Genomic DNA, 21,776 nt, shown 5'->3' on the forward strand with positions numbered 1-21,776 from the left:
AGCTATTATTAAAGATGCCATCCTTCATCATAGGTATATACTAGGCTAACAGCCACCGGGGTCTTTATAAGCCTAGCCATGTAACCCAACCTGATTGCATGCCCTGGTAACATAGTCTAGTAATCTATGAATCTAATGGCTTAAGGGCCCTTGCACACCTAGCCAGTATAACCCGATTTTACCCAATGTATGGCCCCTAGGGGCAAGAGGATGACATGGATTTGTGCTTGTGCATTGAGTGTCATACAGATTGCCCCTCTCAATAAGGGACAGGGGCACTACCCCAGGTGTGAATTTGTGATCCCCATCCATTGATCCAAATTGCTTTTGAAAAGGGCTAGGAAAAGGCTCTGCTTAATGTGAATAAAAAGCCTGTTCCAAAGAAGGGACAATCAGTGAGACACATATCTGTCTCCTCAGCATGTTCTGTTTGAGTTGCTGACTGTGTTAAGATCCCTAGATTTGGTGACCCTCGTGCTGTTTGACTTCTGGATGTGTAGCAGCTCCATTAGATAGATAAAATACTAGCACACATAAGGATGTTTAAGCCCCAGATAATCATGTTTCAGGAGAGAGACCTGATAAAGCTTTATAGATGGTTGTGACACTGAATAGGAGTGGCACCTTGTTAACTGGAAATAGCAGCAAGCGTGAAGCTCATTAACTGTCGGGCACCAGTAAGTGCAGGGAAGGTTGGAATTGTAATAAATACAGACACAAAACTTTAGGATCTTGAAGTAGAATTTTAGTTGGCCGTAGGTGGTGGGGGGGCACAATAGTGAAACTGACTAGTGGAACTGTGTTTTTCTTTTCAACATGGAGAAGTCAAATTAGTTTGGAGAGGAGTTAACTTATCCTTTGAAATTGATGTGCAGTGGCCTAAACAGTTGTACATAGTTACAATGGTTCAGACGTTTTTGGTGGTTGGACTTTTGCTGTGATTAGTGTTAATAGCTAGTAAGGTAATTGATAAGAGTGGAGTAAGAGCACATAGAAAAGCCAGTATTAAGAAGCAGGGGGTAATAAGTAGGCTAAATGCCTGAAAAACTCATGAATATTCGTTTATACTCCTGGAATTTAAGTGGCCAAGTGGGCAGGCGTATACTAGATAAAATGCTAGCACACATAAGGATGTTTAAGTCCTGCATAATCATGCTTCAAGAGAGAGACCTGACAAAAAAAAAACTTGTAGCTAGTGGGCAAAAGCTGTAGAGAAGCATACTCATCTAAATTCCAGGGATCCAGAAAATGAGGGGGTAGTAATTTTATTAGAGAAAACTTGTCCTTTGATAGTGGAAGACTCAAAACTTGATCAATTAGGGAGATATGTTGCTGTGAGAGAGAATCAATCAGGGGTGTCAAAATAGCCCTAGTTTTACTATATGCCCCCCCCCCAAAGACACATTAAGTATAATTGGAGAATTAAGTTAGTTTCTGCTAGGGCACGTTAGTTATGAATAGAGACGGGAACATACTTCTGGATAAGGCATACATTACTATCACCCCAAATCAAGTAAAATAACTAAAGAAGGGAATTGTCTCAAAAACTAGTTGAAAATGTGGGGATTGATAGACATATCCATAACGGTACCATCTGGGAAAAGATTGCACTTTCCATTCATTTAAATATGAATCCAGGATGACAGTACATAGGATTTATATAACTAAAGTGCATACATATTGGGTAAAGGACTGTGGTAGGCTTCTGGTTATAATTTCAAACCATGCAACATTATTACTGAAAGTCCAAATGCAAAATATGTCTAACAGGCTGAGGCACTGGAGGCTCCTCAGGTATTGGATGACCTCCCATAAGCATGAAAAATATGTTAAAAAGCTAGTTAAGAAAGCAGTAACAAAGATGGAGGAGTGAGAGGGAGCACTATTTTAGAGGAGTGGGAAAACATCAGAAAGGAGACTGTGAAGCAAGTTACAAGGGAGGTCACCCTGGCAAGAGTTAGAGTAGCAGCAGAGACCACTTGGGTAGATGCAGTCAACCGATGAATTTATAATGGCCTGAAAACTAAGATGAAAGTTGAAATGTGTGATTATAGCAGTTAATTATATTTTGAAAACACTTCCAAGTTACAAATATTGCTAGCATATAAGTTGTATTGCTATCCTAATTATGTTTTGCCTGAGTTTGCCACTAGTGTTAAAGATCACCCTTAAAGAGATAAGTTGGGTAGATTGCACTATGAGCTGGAGCAAATAAAGGAAATCTGTAATTTTTATCAGGTGCTATGTAGTGGCCAGATGATGGGGAAAGAGTTGAGTAGAAAAACAATGATTTTTTGCAAGGTCTGCAGCTACCAAGGTTAGAAGAGGTGGATAACCATAAGCTTTTTTTTTTAAAACACCTTTATTAGACTATCCCTTAAAACATAGGCAAACACACACTAACACAAAAGAAGACAACTTTATTAAAATTTTTTTCCATTTACATATACTATATAGCACAGCTTTTCTTTCTTTGTAATTATCATCAGTCAAACATTACATGAATTGCTTGAATTTCTGTCTTCCCTTAAACCTCACTGTTCCTTCTCCTGAGCATTATTCTGCAGATATAGTTCCCATAATTTCCATTTATTTCTTTGTAATTTGCTCCGTCATTTTTCTAAAGATCCCTCTTCTAGTTCTTTTCTGTCTCTTATAGTATTCAGTACTTCAAATACAGCTATTGTAGACTTTGGTTTCCGTTTTGGCAGCCAACAGAATTAAACTTAATATGGCCTTTACTATGTGTAGGCAATTCAGATCCTGTGTTCCAGCTCAAAAAAAAAAGCATACTTAATTACAACCATTTGCTCACCCAATATTTCTGACAGAGTACTCTGTAGGAAATTTTTAAAATCTGCCAGCTCATTATAGTCAAAAAAGAATTGTTCCCAGTTACTTCTATCTTTTCCAACAAGCTTCCAACATTTACTATCTACCTGAGGAAAAATTATTTGAAGTCTGCTTGAGTTATAAAAATACCCATGCAAACACTTCCAAGCAAAAATCTTAAACCTTCTGGACTTTGTTGCATACTTGAGCCGTACATATGTCCTCCCGTTGTTTTTGTGTAAATTGCTTTTCCAGTCTGTTTTCCCAATCTTTTCCAACCTCCTCTGATTGACTCTCATAGTTATCATGCAGTATTTTATATGCCCTACTAATTATCCACCTTTTAACACCAGCTTCTATTTTAGATTCTGCTAAAACCCTACCAGAAAAGGTCTTTCACTTAAGAATCCCATATACCTTTGTTATTGCCTGTGGTTTGATATCAGTCTCTGGTAGGGAAGGCACTCTGTGCCTTGCAGTCCAAATGCCTTCTTGGTCTCATCCCACTTTATCACTTGTCCCGCACTAGTTATTTGCTCCCAGTAGCTTGGTTCCTTTGCCAGTTTTCTTCATTTAATACCAGCCCCCTTTTTATGTAGTCTATGTACCTCTACTTACACTTATCTTTATTGCCTAATCTTTCTCCATTCTCATGTTTCTTTGTTCTTAGAATACTTTCTGCTTCTTTATGAATATAATACTCTGCTTGCCTCTCATTATTCTCCTTAAAGATCTGCGTCCAAAAACTCACTCTCTTTATTTATTCAACTTCCCCCTTGCTTCATCATCATTCCTTTGCATTTTGAATTATAACCTTCTGCTTGTGTTTTATATATGAGCCTTAATTGTGTAGCTGTAAAATATCCTTTCAAATCAAGTAATCCTAACCCCCCTTGTTCTATTGGAAGAATCCATTTATCCCACTTAACTCTTGCCCTATTCCCCTCCCAGATAAAATTCTTCAAATGTTTGTTAATTGTCCACAACTTCTCCACTGGTTGATAAAAATATGCCTAACCCATATATAAAAATTAAAGGGACTAAAAACATTTTTACTGTTTTTAACTTTTACTGTCCATATATGTTGCTATCCATATCCATAACCAGACCTTCCAGTTTCTCAGTTTGTGTATTACCTTTTATTTAGTCTCTTCCCATATATTCTTAGCTGCCATAACAGAATCCGTCCTAAGTACTTCATCTTATTGGATCCCCATAAATAAAGGTATTGCTGAACCAATTCGTGTGAGAGTACAAAATTAATTTTATACCCAGAAAAGACCTAAAACTGTCTCAAAATGTTCCACAACACAAAGCTGTCCTTTTCTGGATTTATCAGGTACAAAGCAATACCTGCAAATAAAGCCAGCTTTTCTTGATTACCATACCAATTATATCATTGCATTTATGAGCCCCTTATTTCTTTGCCAGTGGCTGTAAATATGAAGAGAATAACAAAGAGGATAGAGAACATCTCTGCCTGGTTCCTCTGTTAAAGCACAACTTGTCAGAAAGGAACTCTCCCACTTTAATTCTCGCTTCTGATCCTTCATATATCATCCTATTTAACCTTATTATTGTATGTGGGAATCTAAATACTTCCATTGCCCTACTCATAAAATCCCAGCTTACACTGTTGAATGCTTTCTGTGCATCATGACCCACCAACAGCAGCAGTATTTTCTTACTCTCTGCTTCCCTTTGGATCCTCATTGTTCTATTAATGTTGTCAAATGTTTCCCTGTTCTCCACAAAGCCACACTGTTCCATATCTGTCAATTTTGGCAGCACCTTTGCTGTCGACTTTATAATCATGGTTTAAAATTGAAATGGGTCTTGACCTTCCATGGGTATTACAGCCACCACAACTTTCTTCCAAGATGTTGGTATTCCTCCCTCCTTTTAAAATACTGTTAAAATCTTCCAGATATTTTCTCATGTTCTTCATTCCTAACTTCCAAATGAATATCATCTGTTCTTGGAGGCTTTCCTGAAGACTGATTCTACATGACTGTTTTCATCTCATCCCCTCCTATCTTAACTATTAATTGTTGACCCCCAGCCTCTAATTGTGGTATAATAAGTCTTTCATAAATATTTCCATTTGTGCTCTTTCTTCATTTCCACATTTGTCTGTTTTATACACATTTCCATAAAATTTGTTATAGGCTCCCTAAATTTGCCCCCCCCCCCCCACTTGCTGCTTCATAATTTGTTGTGCTAAAAGTTTTTGTGCTTTGAAGCTATCATCAGAATACAGTTTCTTAACAACAATCTTTTTAAACTCATGCACTTATCCAAATACTGCCTTATCTTCTCTTTACCAGTTTGCATTTGCACCTTTTATTGTTCTGTGACATTTTCCTTAATCTGCAATACTTTAACTTTGTCAACCCCTATAAGTAATTCCTATTTAACCATAGCCCTTTATCTTTTATTCTACTTTATTTTTAAACTCCATTTTCATATTGTCATACTCACTAGCTATAGCTTCTGAAGGAATTTCTCTCTTCTCTAATAACTTTAGAATATTTTCCAATACCTATTCCTTAAACTCCTCTCTTTTTAACATCTAGGTGAGAAAACACCAGTGTCTCATTTAATGCAATTATTCCTGTAAAGTATCATTTCTGTCTAGTCTAACCCAGTTCTTGTTTTGAGAATAATATGTAAATTATGTCAAAGTTCTTATTACTTTAATTCACATCTTCCACACCAAATATTTTCATAGATTTCTTCAGAAATGTACCCTCTGTTATATTTTCACTTCCGGGTTCTCCTGGTAACATCCTCACTACTGCAAATCAAGTTCCATTCCCCACCTGTAAATATTAGTTCCTGCTGAAAGCTGATCATTTCTCCCAACATTTTCTTAAGTTGCATAAATAGCAGTTTTTGATAGAATGCAAGTACACACCGGCATAATCCTCATTTGCCATTAGCCCCTTACTACCATAAACCTACCATTATTGTCTTCCCCTATCCTTTATCACTGTTGGAGTCCCTTTAGCAGTTAATATAATTACTCCTCCTTTCCTTTGTCACTGATATTCTGCTGAATATTCATCCTAAAACCCTTTCTTTGTCAAATTCACATGTTCATTTTTTTCCAAATGCATCTCCTGCAGCATTGCTATTTGCACTCTGCATTTCTTTTTTAAAACAAGAAGAGTCTGTTAAATTATCACATATGACATAGGCAGTCATGCATTTATATAAATGAAAACAAACCATATTGACATAATTTTAGTTGTAAACATTATACATCACAAACCATATTGGCATAATTGTCGTTGCAAAAATTACACATTACTTATAATCTACCCAGTCATCGTCAGTCAGCATTACATAGCTCATTCATATCCTCATTCCTCCTCTGCATGTATTGCTCCCACAGTTCCAATTTTTCCTATGTAATTTGCTCCTATGCTTTTCTAAAGATCCCAATTCCAGTTGCTTTATCTCTGTTACTATATTCACTATTTCTAGTTAAATTGGTTTAGAATTTGATTTCAAGTTTATAGTAATTGCTTTTTTGGCAGCCGCCAGAATTAGAGACAGCAAGGCCTCACAGTGTCTAGACCATTCCAGTTCTGTATCATAGCTCAGAAAAATCATCTCCCTCGTCACACCAATCTGCCCACCCAGTATCTCCAACAGTGTATCCTGCAGTGAATCCTTAAAGTCCACCATCTCCCTGCACTCCCACAAAATATGTTCCCAATTACCTCTTTCTTCCCTGTCACACCTTCAACATTTGCTGTCTACCTGAGGGAAAATTTTCTGGAGTCTACATGGGGTGTAAAAATATATATGTAACCATTTCCAAGCAAAAATCCTAAATCTTCTAGATTTTGTTGCATATTTGGAGACATACTTATATCCTCCCATTGTTTCTTTGTGAATTCCTTATCCAGTCTCTGTTCCCAATGCTTTCTAACCTCCTCTGACTGATTCTTATAATTATCATGCAATATTTTGTATGTTGTACTAATTATTCCTCTTTTATTGGCAGCTTCTGTTCTAGATTTTAATAAAAACTCTACCAGTGCTGGTTTCTCACTTTGGATCCCCTTGCCTATACCCTGATATCAATCCTTGATTGGGAAGGCAGTCTCTAACCTGCAGTCCAAATAAATTCTTGGCATCTTCTTATTCTTTCATCCTTCCCTCTCTAGTTATTTGCTTCCAAGACCGTGGTTCCTTTGCCAGTTCTCTCCAATAAATTCCAGCCCCCTCTTGCCTATTGTCTAGATCCCTAATTGCAGTCATCCCTATCTGCAGAATCTCCTTTTTGCATTCCCATGTTGGCATAGTTGTTAGGATCCTTTCTGCTGCTTTATAGATATAATTTTCTGTATGATTATTTTTATCCTCCTTAAAGGCCTGCATCCAAAATCCCAGTCTCTCCTTGCTTCTTGAGCTCCCCCCCTGTTTCATCATTATTCCTTTCCACTTTGAATTACAGTTTTCTGTCTGTTATGTATAGGAACCTTAAATGTGTAGCTGTGAAATACCCCTTCAGATCGGGTAATCCCAGTCCGGCCTGTTCTACTGGAAGAATCCAGCTTATCCCACTTGACTCTTGCCATCTTCACCTCCCAGATAAAGTCCTTCAGCTCTTTATTAATTCCTATCCACAACTTCTCCTCTGGTTGATAAAAATATCCCTGACCCGTGTATAAGACAAATGGGACTAAAACCATTTTAACTGCTTGTATCTTGCTATCCATATCCATATAACAAAGCTTCCATTTTCTCAGTTTTTATATTATATTTTGTTTAGTCTCTTCCCACATATCTGTAGCTACTGCACCAGAATTATTTTTAATCCATACTCCTAAATACTTCATTTTATCATGTCCCCATAAATATGGATATTGCTGAACCAATTCATATGTGGCTACATGATTTACCACTATTGCCTTTGTTTTAGCTTCATTAATTTTGTATTCCAAAAGATGTGGAACTGTCTCAAAATCTTCCACAACACTGTAATGTCTCTTTCTGGTTTTATCAAGTATAAACAATATCATCTGCAAATACAGCCAGCTTTTCTTGACCATCATTACCAATTATATTCTTGAATTTCTGAGTCTCTTATTTTCCTTGCCAGTGGTTCTAAATATAATGCAAGTAACATCGGAGAAAGAGGACACCACTCCTTGGTTCCCCTGTTCAAGCAGAAATTATGAGAGACAAACCATCCAATTTTATTTTCGCCTCTGATTCCTCATATATCCTCCTAATCATTTTTTTTCCCTGCTCATAAAATCCCAACTTACTCTGTCAAATGCTTTCTCTGCATCAAGACCCAGCAATAACAATGGTATTTTCTTGCATTTTGCATTCATGATTTAGTACTGAAATGGGCCTGTATGAAGCTGGATCTGATGGATATTTACTCTCTTTAGGTATTACAGGAAGTTTGTTTGTCACCTCTTAAAATACTGTTAAACAAATCCTTCCATATCTTTATCATTTTTTTCCCTTATAGCTTTCAAACTTCCACAGGAATACCATCTATTCCTGGGGAATTTCATGTAGACTGGTTATATATCACAATTTTTATCTCCTCTCCTCCTCCTTTCTTAACCTAACAGTAAGTAATTCAGCCTCATCTACCTCTAATCTTGGCATATTTAATTCTTCCGTAAACATTTCCATTTCTGTCTTTTCTTAATTTCCATATTTCTCTGCTTTATACAGACTTTCATGGAATTTCTGAAGTATTTCTAATGTCTCTACAAGATCTCTTGTTATTTTCCTTGTTAAAGGCTCCCTAAGCTTGGCAACAGACCTTTCTACTTTCTGTTTCCTGAGTTGTCGTGCCAAACATTTTTGTGCTCTAGTGTTAGCAAAAAAAAAAAACAGTTGCTTAACAGCAGTCTTTTTAAACTCATGTATATTATCGAGGTAATCCCTTATTTTTTGCTTATCATTCTGCAGTTGATCCTCTAATTGTTCTGTGTGATTTCCCCCTATTTTTCAATACGTTAACATTTGTCAGTCCCTCCACGTAATTCTTGTTACGTCTTAGCCATAGCTCCCTTTCTTTTATTTCCACCATATTTTAAAACTCCACCTTAATTTTATCCCACTCCCTAGCTGTATTTTCAGAAGTGATTTCTATCCTCTCGAATAACTCCTGAACAATCTCCACTACCCATTCCTTAAATTCCTCTCTTTTCAATACTTAGGTAGGAAAACCTATCTCATTTTTATTTAATTACCCTGTGTTTTTATTTTAGTTATTATTGGTGCATGATCTGGAAGAGTTAATAGGTGCTTATCAAGACCGTCAATTAAATGGACATGTTCCTGTGAAATGTAAATTCTGTCTAGCCTAGCCCAGTTTTTATATCTTGGGGAATAATATGTAAATTCACTCCAAACTCCTAGTACTAAATTCACATCATCCATGCCAAATATTTTGATAAATTTCTTCATAACTCTACCCTCCTTTGTAATATTTTCCTTTATGCCCCCCCCAGACACATCTTCACTGCTGCAAATAAAAATTCCAGTCTCAACCTAGAAGCAGTTTTCCTTGCTGAAAACGTATTTCTTCCAAAATTTTCTTAAGCTCCATTATAGCAGTTTTAGGTGGAATGTAAGTACATGCCAGTGTAATCCTCCTCCTTTGCCAGTCCATTTTTCAGGCTAGTGCTGAATTCAGGGCTGTGATGCTAGTTTCCGAGTTGCCCATACCTTACTTGGATAGAAGGAAGTTTCTCTGTTCACCTGTGAGAGAGGGGAGTTTGAGCAACCTATCTGTCCCTGGAGGAGTGGTTCCAGCCCAGAAGTTAGTAGTTTATTGGCCATTTTGGGCTAATTTCTGTCTCCTTCATTTCCCTACTATAAAAACTGCGTTTGCACGGTTTTGTGCACCGGGCAGTGCCGGTTAGCTATGGTTAAATTATTCCCGGCTCCACTAAGTCTCCTCTTCAGTTTTTCCCTTGACACTAGTCTAACTCTCAACCTAAGCACTCAAAAAGCATCTTTACAGCCCAGCACTTGGTCACACCTAATAGCAAGCACTAATATACCCTGACACTGATTGCAACCAAGCAGCTCACCCTACTATTCAGGCATGACCAAAGGGCAACTTCAGGTGCACTCTCCAGTCCAGCTGGTGAATCTGGGTATCCTGAGGCAACGTTACAACTGCCTCATGTACACAGACAACCTCCTCCTCCTACCACAAAACACTAACATATGCAATAGATGCAATTATACAGCCAAACTGGAAGCTAAGCTGTCTCCACCAAAGACTGGAACAGACAGTCAAGAGGAGAAGGTTAACACTTGCACCACAACTCCAGCAGCATACAGACCTACTAAAATAGCACTGGCAAAAAATACACAAAATCATACTCGGAGGCTCTAAATAAAAACCTGCAAAAGCATCAGAGACCTCCAAAGCAGGCACCCAAACAACCTGCACTTCCCGTCACAAACCAGACAACACATAAAACACAAAATCAGTGTGCCTCACAATCACAGCCCTTAAGGCGAAATAACATACTTAACACACTAGTAATAGGTGACTCTATAGTCAGGCATACTGACATCCCACTCACTAGGCTGGACAAGCAGAAGGTTACTGTTAGCTGCCTGTCGGGAGTCAGAATCCGCCACATAACACAAGCACTCAGGTCACTCCAGAACAAGTACAAATATGACTCTGTAATTGTTCATGTTGGTGTGAATGACCTGAGATGTACCTCCCTAGACTACATGAAAAGAGATATGGAAGAGCTCTCTGATCATGTAGCCCAGGCTGGTATGACCCTGACCCTGAGTAGCATCCTGCCCTCACCAAGAATGATCCCTGAGTATAAAGAAAAAATTGTCAATTTCAACAATTGGCTAAGCCTCTGGTGTCATTCAAAGGGGATCCAGTGTCTATGTCAGCCTGCGACGACATGCTCGACAAGCCGTGTTGCTTCGCAAGAGACAGCTTGCACCTGTCAACTCTAGGCTTTCGAATACTGGCCAAAGCTCTTGCTGCCCCCATAGTGCCTTTTTTAGGCAAGGCTCAAAAGTCAAACCCACCTCCATAAACAGCACAATTAACAAAAAACTGAGGGTTATGCTACTCAACGCCAGGAGTTTAAATCTCAAAATGCACGTGCTCGAAGCACTCCTCAGTATGGAGAACGTCAACATCTGTGCAGTAACCGAAACCTAGTTCAAGGCTCCAGAAAGCACCCCAGCACTACCAGGCTACAACTCATACCACACGTTTTGACCACAGAACACGGATGAAACACAAAAGGAGGGGGTGTATCCATATTCTTCAAGGATACCTACACCTCCAGGTTAGTGGCGCAGCATGATACCTCTGAGATCATCCATGTGCAACTAACATCGGGCATATCTGCAGTGCAAATTGCAGCCTGCTGCAGATCACCTTCCATGACCCAGGACCACCACTCCACCTTTCTGGAGACACTGGAAAACATGAAGGTCCTACCAAACACCCTGATATTGGGCGATTTCAATTACCCTACCATTCACTGGGAAAACTACCAGAGTACAAATTCCCAGGTCCAACGCTTCCTGGAATTCATCAACTCAAATGCCCTGGATCAGCTGGTAAACTCCCCTACCAGAGGTGAAAACATATTGGACCTGATCATCACTAACATGGGCGACAGGTGTTCCACACCGGAGGTCAACCCATCACTGGTTAGATCAGACCATAAACTAATCACTCTGGATGTCCACACCCCACCACCACCCCCAACTAAGGAAACCACAGTAAAAAACTTTTCTAAAGCAAACTTCACCTTACTTAAGACAGAGGTGGTAAGTTTCACAGCCCCCACGCTAAAGGATAACGCTGCCCAAGATGCAGAAACCTTTACAAATGCACTCTATGAGCACCTACAAGGATGCATGGATCGTGCCATCCCTAGCAAAACCAAGACTCACTCCTCTAAGAGAAGGAAACCAGTTTGGTGGACCCCTGGAATAAACAGGCTATACAATAGAAGGAGGAAACTAGTTCAGAAAAAAAGCAAATCCCAAGAAGGAAAGACATCTCTGATCAGTATCAGTAAGAAACTGAGGTCCCTCATGAAATCATCCAAGGCTAATTTCGAAAGAAAAATAGCCAAGGATTCAAAAGATAAGTGGCAACTCGCAGATATGCACTGAACTAGTGCAAAATAGCACAAAATATACTGAACCCACTGATATTGCCAACATCCTGGCAGATAGATTTAGTGCAAACTTCACCCCCCTCTCTCCTCCAAAGGAGCCCACAACAATACCAGAAAAGTGTAGTGTCCCAAAATTCACAGACGCACAGGTGAAAACAGCCCTTTCAAAAGCCAAAAACATGGCGTCAATGGGACCAGATGGTGTCCCAGGCTGCATCTTGCACGAACTACAGAACGAACTAACCCCCCACCTAAACACGCTGTTCAACCTCAGCCTCTCCACAAGCTATGTGCCCATAGAATGGCGCACAACAGTTATTCTCCACAAAGGAGGGGCCACAACTGACCCTGGTAACTATCGCCCCATAAGCCTGACTAGCCTGGTCTGCAAGGCTATGGAGCGCATCATTATGGAACTCATTAACAAAGACATTGGGAACCTCCAAACACTTGACCCAACCCAGTTCGGCTTTAAGGGCAGATCATGCCTACTAAACCTGGTTGACTTCTTCGAGGCAGTCACCAAGGCCATAGACGAGGGAAATGTGGTTCACACAGCCTACCTTGACCTCGCCAAGGCTTTCGACACCATTCCCCACATGGGTATTACAGAAAAACTCACCAGCCTGAACATAAACCCCTACGTCACAAGATGGGTTGCCAACTGGCTTACAGACAGAACTCACATGGTAAGAATAGCGGGCTCCAGGTCCGACTCTAAACCGGTCACAAGTGGTGTCCCACAAGGCTCGGTCCTGGGACCCCTACTGTTCGGCATATACTTCTCAGAAGTACAGGTAAACACAGGAGGACTATGGCTAACCAAGTTCGCCGATGACTGCAAACTGGGAGTCATAATTGACTCTCCGGCTGACACGGACATCCTCCAAAAGGGCCTTACTGAGACGGACACCTGGTGTCAAAGTCATGGCCTCAAGCTAAATGCCAAAAAATGCATAGTCATCCCGTTTGGGAAAAACAAAACACCCACGAATTACCACATAGGTGGCAGCCCCCTTAATACAGAAGAGGTAATGAGAGATCTGGGGACCCAGGTAGATAGTAATCTCTCCTTTGACAATCATATTGCCAAAGTAGTTAGGAAATCCTTCTATGTGGCCCATCTAATTACTAAAGGGTTCGCATCTAGAAATAAAGAGGTTATAGTGCCCCTCTACTCGTCACTTATTAGACCCATCATAGAGTACAATGCCCCATTTGGGATGTACCTCACAAGACACTTCCAACAGCTGGAAAGACCACAAAAGTACCTCACCAAGAGGATTACTGGTCTCAAACATATGTCCTATGCAGCCCGACTGAAAAAAATCCGGCTGTACTCAGTGGCATATTGCTTACTCAGAGGTGATCTCTGCCTGACTTACAAAGTCATGTCCAACACAAATAGATGGACATGCTCCACCTAAAGAAATCCAAGTCACTGCGAGCCACGCACTCTAATAAGCTAAACCTCGCCACAACAATAAATAGAACATGCTGGAGGGATAGATTCCTGTCACAGAGACTCTCCATGCTTTGGAACAAAATTCCACATTACATCAGGCAGAGCCCCTCACTAACGCTTTTCAAGAGAAACCTTGAGGAGTGGATGGGTAACAGAAAATACACCCCTGGGATCACTTCATTGGCTCTGCTTGACAGAAGATCAGTTAATTAATCAATGGGGCGGTTAAAGCCGACACACTCTGGCTAGGCTTATAAATGCCTTCGGGCAGATAACCTAGTACCTACCTGTGAACCTATAAACTGTTTGTCAGGTTGAGCTTTTATGTAGTTGTTTCTTGTCATATGTATTTGAGGCTATGTTAACATCTTACATAACCTTTTGTTTTTTGAAAGCCCTCAAAAAAAAAAAAAAACATACCCTTTAAAACCTATTAATTTAGTATTAACACACAAAACTGTGACATCTTCAAATGTTGACGTTTTGCCCTCATAATAAGAACAAATAGCAACATCTAAAGAAAACCTATCAAAAACTGGGACTCTTGTATAGAAACAAACATTTCTTTACTGCAGAAACTAAAACTACCCTTGCAAAAACATTTTTACTTCCCTCCGTTCTTTACAGTGCTCCTGTCCTAACTTACAAACTTCCACCCTAAGCAAGATGGACAGTGCTACAACAAAGTTGCAAAGTTTGCCACAAACTATAAATGTCACACACACCATTGTAAACCACTACTAGAACTAAACTGGCTTGAACTCCCCAACCAACTTACCTTTATTCAACTATCCACCTTGCACAACCTTAATTTCAAGCCTACTGCCTGCCCTGCACTAGCCAGTCTAATCACACCTTACATACCAAATCGATCCCTATGATCAGAAGACAAAAATCTCCTAGCTATCTCAAAACATACAAGAAAACCAGGACACTCTCTGTATTCATACTCTGCCTCTGTACTATGGAATTAATTCCCTACCTCTAGCTACCAGGTTTATGCCTGGCCTAACCCATTTCAAAGCCCCTTTAAAAAATCATCTCAAAAATACATGGCTCTGCTCCTGCATAAAGCCTGCTTAATGCTCAGCTTTTCCTCTTCTTCCCCATTAGCCTCATCCTCCTCTTCTGTCACATTTCACTCTGTCATAGTCTGCAAGATACTGAGGCTCTCCTAACTCTTTCTCTGTTTCTATACCCTATCTTTAAGCTACTGCTCAGAATGTAATGCCTATATTCTTCTTAACTTTAACTCTCTATTTTTCTGCATCACTAACTTTCTAGCTGTTATTTCCCTTACTAATACCAACTTTCTATTTTTCATGTACTGTAACAGTCATTATTATACATTGCACAATCTACTTATTATTTTAGACACTATAGGCTATGTGGTGAGAGTGACTATTATTTATAATGTTTTAACTCTAATAGAATTGTCTAGCTGTGTAGTATATATTTTGTAATATCTTGTAACATAGTTTGTTCTTTCAACTTATTTGTGTATAGTATTTCTAACGTCATTTGTATTGTAGTATACTGTATTTGTATTGTACTGTATGTGGAGCTTTTCTCCCCGGGCCTCTGCTGAAAACAGGTTCTGTAGACCCAGTCAGACTACCCTGGTAAACAAATATCAAAGAAAATAAATAAGTAAATGTCCCAAAGTGACAGCCATACTCAAACTTGAGTTAACATAAAAGAAAGATTATCTATGCTAAGATGCATGGTGCACCCTGTGTTTCTAAATGCCAACTGGTTTTATCTTATCTTTATAGCTCTCCCAGCTGCGAAAACCCTTGAATGCTTTCAGAGAACATTATCTCCTAGCCAGGTCCCCCCCCCCCCACCCAGCCAATCACTCTCCACCAGACTAATTTCTTATCAGATTATCTCTATGGAGACATGAGAACCAAATATTCAGTTTCTGTTTAGCAGATTGTTTTCATGGAGACATGAGGGCCAGATGCAGAACTGCTACTAAGCATGCATTCATTTGCTAGAAAAAGCCTCATAATATTCAGTATTCTTTTTCCTTTACTTGCTTTCTCTTAAAACCTGTTACTAAATCAAAGGTCCCTAAATCAGTCATTCCCCATGCAAGAGTGAGAAAAAGCACATTAATTTTCCTTTTGTCATGCTGTTTCAATAAGGCTGTTTTTAATCTGCAGTGCCTGCATTTTTTAAAACTGAACAAGAAGAAAGACAAGGAAGAAAGGGGGAGAAGAACAGCAGCACCTGTTTACAATCCCCATTACACTTAAAAGTAACTAAGAAAATGTTACTTTATTGCATGCAGAAAAAAACATACACCACCATAATAGTACTATTAAGAAAAAAAAAGTTTACTTACAGTTAACTCCCCTCTCTTCCCCTCCCGAAAGCATTTTTCCAAACACTAATGAAATGAAGTAGGGCATATACTTTAGTGTCCCCCACAAGTCCAACAAATTCTGAAAATGTCCAATATTTCAAGAATTTCTTGTTCTGTCATATTTTACAAATATAATTATTGCATTGTAATCCTGCAGTAAATTACTGGTTTTATTACTGTTCATCCCCATCTTATAAATCCTGTCTCTGCTTCATTTCCAGCACACTTTCAATTCTTCTAGGTAACTCTTGTGCTTCCTTTCTTCTTGCCAACATTTTCCATTGAAACAGAGTGTGGTCTTTATTACCAGAACAAGAAGCAGCAGAATCTCCTTTTGTTTCACAGCTCACTTTTTGTTGGACTAACTTTTGTATTTCCTCCTAAGTTTGTACTTCATCAAAAAATGATTTTGTCCCTCCAGGTAACAATATCTTGAAGACAGCTGGGTACAGCAGTTTCAGTCTCACACGTGTGTCAACATTCCCTGAATAGTGGAGTTAATTTAATCCTCTTCTGCTTGGTCTACAATGAATAATCATTCTCCAGAAACACTGCCGTCTCCCACTTTTAGTATTTTGTCCTCCTGCCACATTTTTTTCAGAATCAAGTCCTTCTGCTGGTAAGATTGCATCTTTACTGTTAAAGGTCTAGGTTGCTTTTCTCATAGCCAGGTTTGGTGCATACACACAATGTGCCCTTTCAACTAACAACTCCTGCTGTGAAATACCAGTTCAATTATTTATCTTTGCTTTCATGAAGTTAATGCCGTCTTTTCCTTCCAGCTTTTCTAGTATAGCTGAAAATGTCAGCTTTTCCCTACATCCTCTGTCCTCTAATTCTATTATTTTTTGAAGCATCTTTTCCTGAGCAGTCTCATATTCAGCCAGCCGTTTCTTCATTTCAGCCTCTGTTTTTTGCAGCTTTTTAACCTCATCTGATATCTGTTTAAAGCTTCTTCCATGTTTCCAGCCATAAAAAGCAGTGTTTTATTTTAACCAGTTCTGTGTGCAGTTGTCATATCTTCCTGTAGGTTACTGGAAGTTATGTCTAGAGGTTGCATTGCTTTTTACTGAACAGCTACAGAACTTTCCCCAGTCAGTGTTTCTTCTGCACTTTCTGTAGCTGACATTTTCCCAGGTGCTCTGTATTTAGATTTTCCTGGCATCCAGGAAGTAGACTTACTAGCCAATTACTGTTACGTCCAAGTACAGTGTGATTTTTATGCTCTTCCCTGTACAAGCCATAGGGTTTCCTCTTAGGTGAGACATCTGACTCCACCTTATTGCATGACTGGTCCTTTAGATACTTTACTTCTGCTAAATCCTTCATTGAAATATGTGTGTGTGTTGGGGGTGGAGAGGTTGGAAAACAGAAGATGCCAAAAAGCCTCCTATTAATCAGACACATTCTGCCAAGTGGAAGAGTTTCTCCATTTGGGCAAACCGGTAATGTGCTTCCTTATTTGGTTAGAGTGCAGGTTATTTTGATTTCAGTCATCTGTCTGATTTGCATCATAGGGTGCACTTCCCAGATATAGCTGCATATCACAACTTTTTGGAGGGCAGAACTGTTGCTCAGTATGGCTGATAAATGCAGAGCCACTTTAAAGAACTCTTCTCTTCCTTCAGACTTGGACTTTGATTGACAGGTGTGCCTCTCTACCTTTTGGACCTACTTGTTTGGGAGGCTGTGAAGTTCATCTTTGGGAAGACTGTTCTTGGCTGCCATTACTTCAGATCACAGGATCACGGAGTTTTGGGTACTTATCTATATTCTTCCAGTAGTTTTTAGTGAAATTGCCTATAAACTTGTCAGTTAATATTTTCTTTGCAGGTGGACAAGGATGAGCCTTTAATCTCCAGCCCTGGTTTTACCTGAAAGTAGTGCATGTATATATAAAAGTTGTTCATCGCCATCAGCTGCGGTTTCACATGTAGGTGTTAAGACAACTGTTCTGTATTCCCATATTTATGTATTTCCTTTTCTCCAGGGAAGGACTAGCAGTACTTAAGTGAACCCTTTCTGAGTCTCTGATGACATTGTGTTTTGCCATCAGGCATTGAACCTGTCTTTGAAATTATGTCAGATACGAGCAGAGGTATAGCTGCTTCCAGTGCTCCAACTGAAGTTGTATTTGTTTAAAGGTTCACATCTGCCTCAGGCATTACTTCTTGGACCATAATTCTAAGAATTGGCTCTCCTTTGATACTTCATTGTTTCAGGAATATACTTTCTGAGCAATTGTATTTATGTCTCCCTGTAACTCATTCTGTTCTTCAAGCAGATTTGTTTTGCATACCTTGGGACTCTTTCTAGCAGAGACCTTCTTCGGTAGGCCTCAAGGTCACATGTAGGAGATAGACACTCAGGGTAAAGTAAAATTCTAAGGACCATAAATTGCAGTTGTTGGATCAGTGGGATTACAAGTGTGAATATATTTAACCATGTCACAATTCCATTTACTCGACAAGAAAAAAAAAACAGTGCTCCATTTGATCAATGGTCATTTCATTTGACAATTTCATACACACTAAATATACCTCTAAAAGCTTTTTTGCATGGAGCAAGCCCCCCTGCACCCCCACACCACTTAACATAAATGCACTAACTCCATAGTCACACAACCATTTAGAAAAAAGGAATGCTTCTTACACTCTGAGTCACTGTTGGTGCACATGGTTAAACTAGACATGGTGCCACAACATAATAGAGGGAGTCATCATGGTAAAAATACTGAGCAACACTGATTTGCATTGTAATTCCTGTCCTCCAAAACCAAACCAGTGATCATGTTCTATACCATTTCCTGCTTTTCATTGTAATGAGCATCAGTCAAATGAGTTTTAGATTAAATGAACCACCCTTTTTCTTTGTCAGTAAGGTGAATTGACAGTCAATGAACATAACGCACATCTAATGTGAAGTCTGGGTTGTGATACCGCTATATTCCCACATTCCAAGTTGCAGTAATCCTCAGGGTTGTTATAAAGTAGCAAGGCTATAGTGTTTCTGGGAGCAAAGTACCTCTTCAAAACCATTGTAATAGCTCGACAACAAATTTCAGAATTTTGTTTAACCACTTTTTTTTTTCTTAACATATACTTGTGACCTACAATTTCTGGTTTCACATTTGTGATAGGTAATCATGCTGACCTTGTGCAGTGGATGGTTCTCACTGTCCCACTGCTCCCCCCCCCATGTCTGTCATGTGGTGGCGAGTAGATCTCCCAGAAAGTTATGTAACTATATAGTGTATTATACAGTTATGTACTGTTTCCCCCTCCTGCAATCAGCCTTGAGTGTTATGGGGCTGAGAACACTCTCCTGTTGTAAGGTATAATGTTACTTTATGCACCAGAGCAGGAATGAGAGAAAATTCAGAGATGTTCTTAGCTGTGAATACCAGAAGATTAAATGTCAGCAAGTTATGCGCAGCAGAAGGCCTCTATACAATGAGTACATGTGTGTTATTTTCAGGAGTGTATTGTGAGCTTTTATCTAGTTAAGTTACTGAATGCTGTGGAAGTCAAAACTGTAATACGTTTGAGTAGCTGTTCCTCATGCCAGATGAATAATGCATGTTTTTAATTACAGGTACATATCCAGATGATGAACATAGCAAAGAGATATGATTCTGATGGAAGAAGTGTTAATAAAACAATTTGAAATACTGTTATCTTCCTCTGTCTGTTTACCTGTGTTTAAGTTGTACAGAATTTTATTAAATAAATGTTTGAGGGAGAACTCATTGGTGATATACATTCATCTAATTTATAACTGATGGAAGGCTTTCAAAACACTTCTATAAGTTACACCTTTGATAAAATGTGCCTTCAGGCTGTGTGAGTCAAGTTGGTTTCATGGGATGAAGACATTCTCATGACATTAGGAAGAATGTCATCAGTGGGAGTTAGTGCTTTTAATACTTCTATAGAAGAGAAAAAAAGGGGAATTATTCAGCATGAACAAGTTCTGCTCAAAAGACCCATGGTTCAGGTCAGTTATTTGCAACTAGTGTACTGCCCGTTTGTACCACTGGATATTGGTGTTTCTGTGCCCTATTTCCTGCAGTCAATTAGTCATATATCCTGGGCAGTAAACTACTGTGACAGCAGTTCTTGTCTTTCCTGTTGTTTATCCATAAGAAATTGAAGCCAAAACAGCATGTCTTTGAAACAGTGGAGTATGTGTACTTGCAGTTTCTTGACAGAGGACTAGTGTTGTGAGAAAGGTTTTGTAGTACATCCCAGGCACTATTATAAGTGCTTTTGTAAAGCATAAATGTACGTACATGCGCCCCACTTCTTTCTTTTGTTACTCCAATAGAAAATCATAAAAAAATGAATGGTTATATTGTGAATTTATTTAGAAATTATTAGCAGTAAATCACACATACATTTGCCATTGGCAAAACTCTTGTCATTTAATTAAGTTCTACATAATTGCTAGTATCTGATTTAATTTCACAAGGGGGACTAACTTAAGACTGTTGCTTTAACAAGTTTTTTGTACTTGAATCTAAATTTTATTTATTGCAAATTCAACTTGATGTATTTAATCAAAATCACATGGACCGAGTGTAAGAGTACTTGCTTTTAACTTCTTTTACTTATAAAACATAAAAGAATGAAGTTAAATGTATACAGATACTGTGAAATTCTGTAAACTTTTTTTTATGTCTGAAGTTGTTACAAAGTAAAAATATAGGGGAAAGTATATATTAAAGTATGTTCATAAAAAAGTTGGTGACTTTTTTTTTTATTTGGCCACAGTTTTGCTTTTTCATTACACAACATTTAGAATGCTGGCATTACACAGGAAGAGTTTTGCAGTTTGCAAGGGAAAAAACTGTTAACTGCTTTTGTGACTAGAAAGCATAATGGAGTCATTGTTAAGCAGTATGTAACTAGGGCAGGGCAATGGGCACAAGCTGTTAGGGTGTGCAATGTTGTAAGTGCAGAACCATCATTCATTTGAGGCTTCATAGATTAAAACAAATACTGTACTACATTCTTGGTTGTAGTGTGTGCTAGCAACTGTTGCACAGTGCCTGCCACATGTCTTACAATCTTGTTCCACATGAGAATGCCCTAGTGGACGTCAGAGATGCTAGAAATGCTCTGGCACTTTCTCACCTAGTTGTCAAAAGGAGAGGAATTCAAGGAATGGGGGAGTGGAACTTATTCAAGAGTTAATAGAAAAGTCAGAATTATTTTCAGAAGGAATACTCCTGAGTGGGATAAAATTAAAATGGAGTTTAAAAGTAGGGTAGAATTAAGAGAGGGAAATATGGTTAAGAAGTAATAATAATTATTTATAGGGGCTGACAAAGGTTAAAGTATTGCAGAATAAGGGGAATCTCGCAGCGTAAGAAACGGAGTAACTGAAGAGTGCTAACAAGAAAATAAGAGAATATTTATACAATATGGGTTTATAAAGATTGCTATTAAACAACTATTTTTTGAAAACTCCAGAGCACAAAAACCTTTAGTACAACAACTTAGGCAACAGAATAGAAAAGGTTATCACCAAACTTAAAAACCTCTAACAAGAAAAATAACCAGAGAGAGGTATTTGAGATATTTCAGAAATTTATGAAAATTTTTATAAAGCAGAGGAATGTGGAAAGCAAGAAAGAGCACAAATGGAAATATGTATGAAAGACTTAATTATGCCAAGGTTAGATGAAGATGAGGCCCAACAACTAATAGTTAAGAGGAAATGAGATAAAAACAGTGATGTATAATCAATCAGCAGAGAGGTCTCCAGGAACAGATGGTATTCATGTGGGAGTTTGTAAGGTAGGATGGCAGAAGGTGATAAAGATTGGGAAGAGTTTGCCTAATAGTATTTTAAAATGAAGAAAGCTGTGTAGGCTGTATTACACAAAGATGGTAAAGACTGATCAGACCCAGCTTTGTGTAGACCCATTTCAATT

At 38.8% G+C, this 21,776-nt stretch overlaps 1 protein-coding gene across 1 annotated transcript in view; it reads left to right on the forward strand.

The window, feature by feature from the left end:
• YIPF2 (Yip1 domain family member 2) overlaps positions 1–19,514 on the forward strand; it is a 297,545-nt gene extending 278,031 nt beyond the window's left edge. The window contains exon 10 of the mRNA XM_044082337.1: positions 19,433–19,514. The gene's annotated coding sequence lies outside the window, so the exon portion shown is untranslated. The remainder of the gene's footprint in view (positions 1–19,432) is intronic.
• The last annotated feature ends 2,262 nt before the right edge of the window (positions 19,515–21,776 follow it).

This window comes from Protopterus annectens, chromosome 9.part0, assembly GCF_019279795.1.
Source record: "Protopterus annectens isolate FY-2018-M chromosome 9.part0, PAN1.0, whole genome shotgun sequence".
Taxonomy (NCBI): Eukaryota; Metazoa; Chordata; order Ceratodontiformes; family Protopteridae; genus Protopterus; species Protopterus annectens.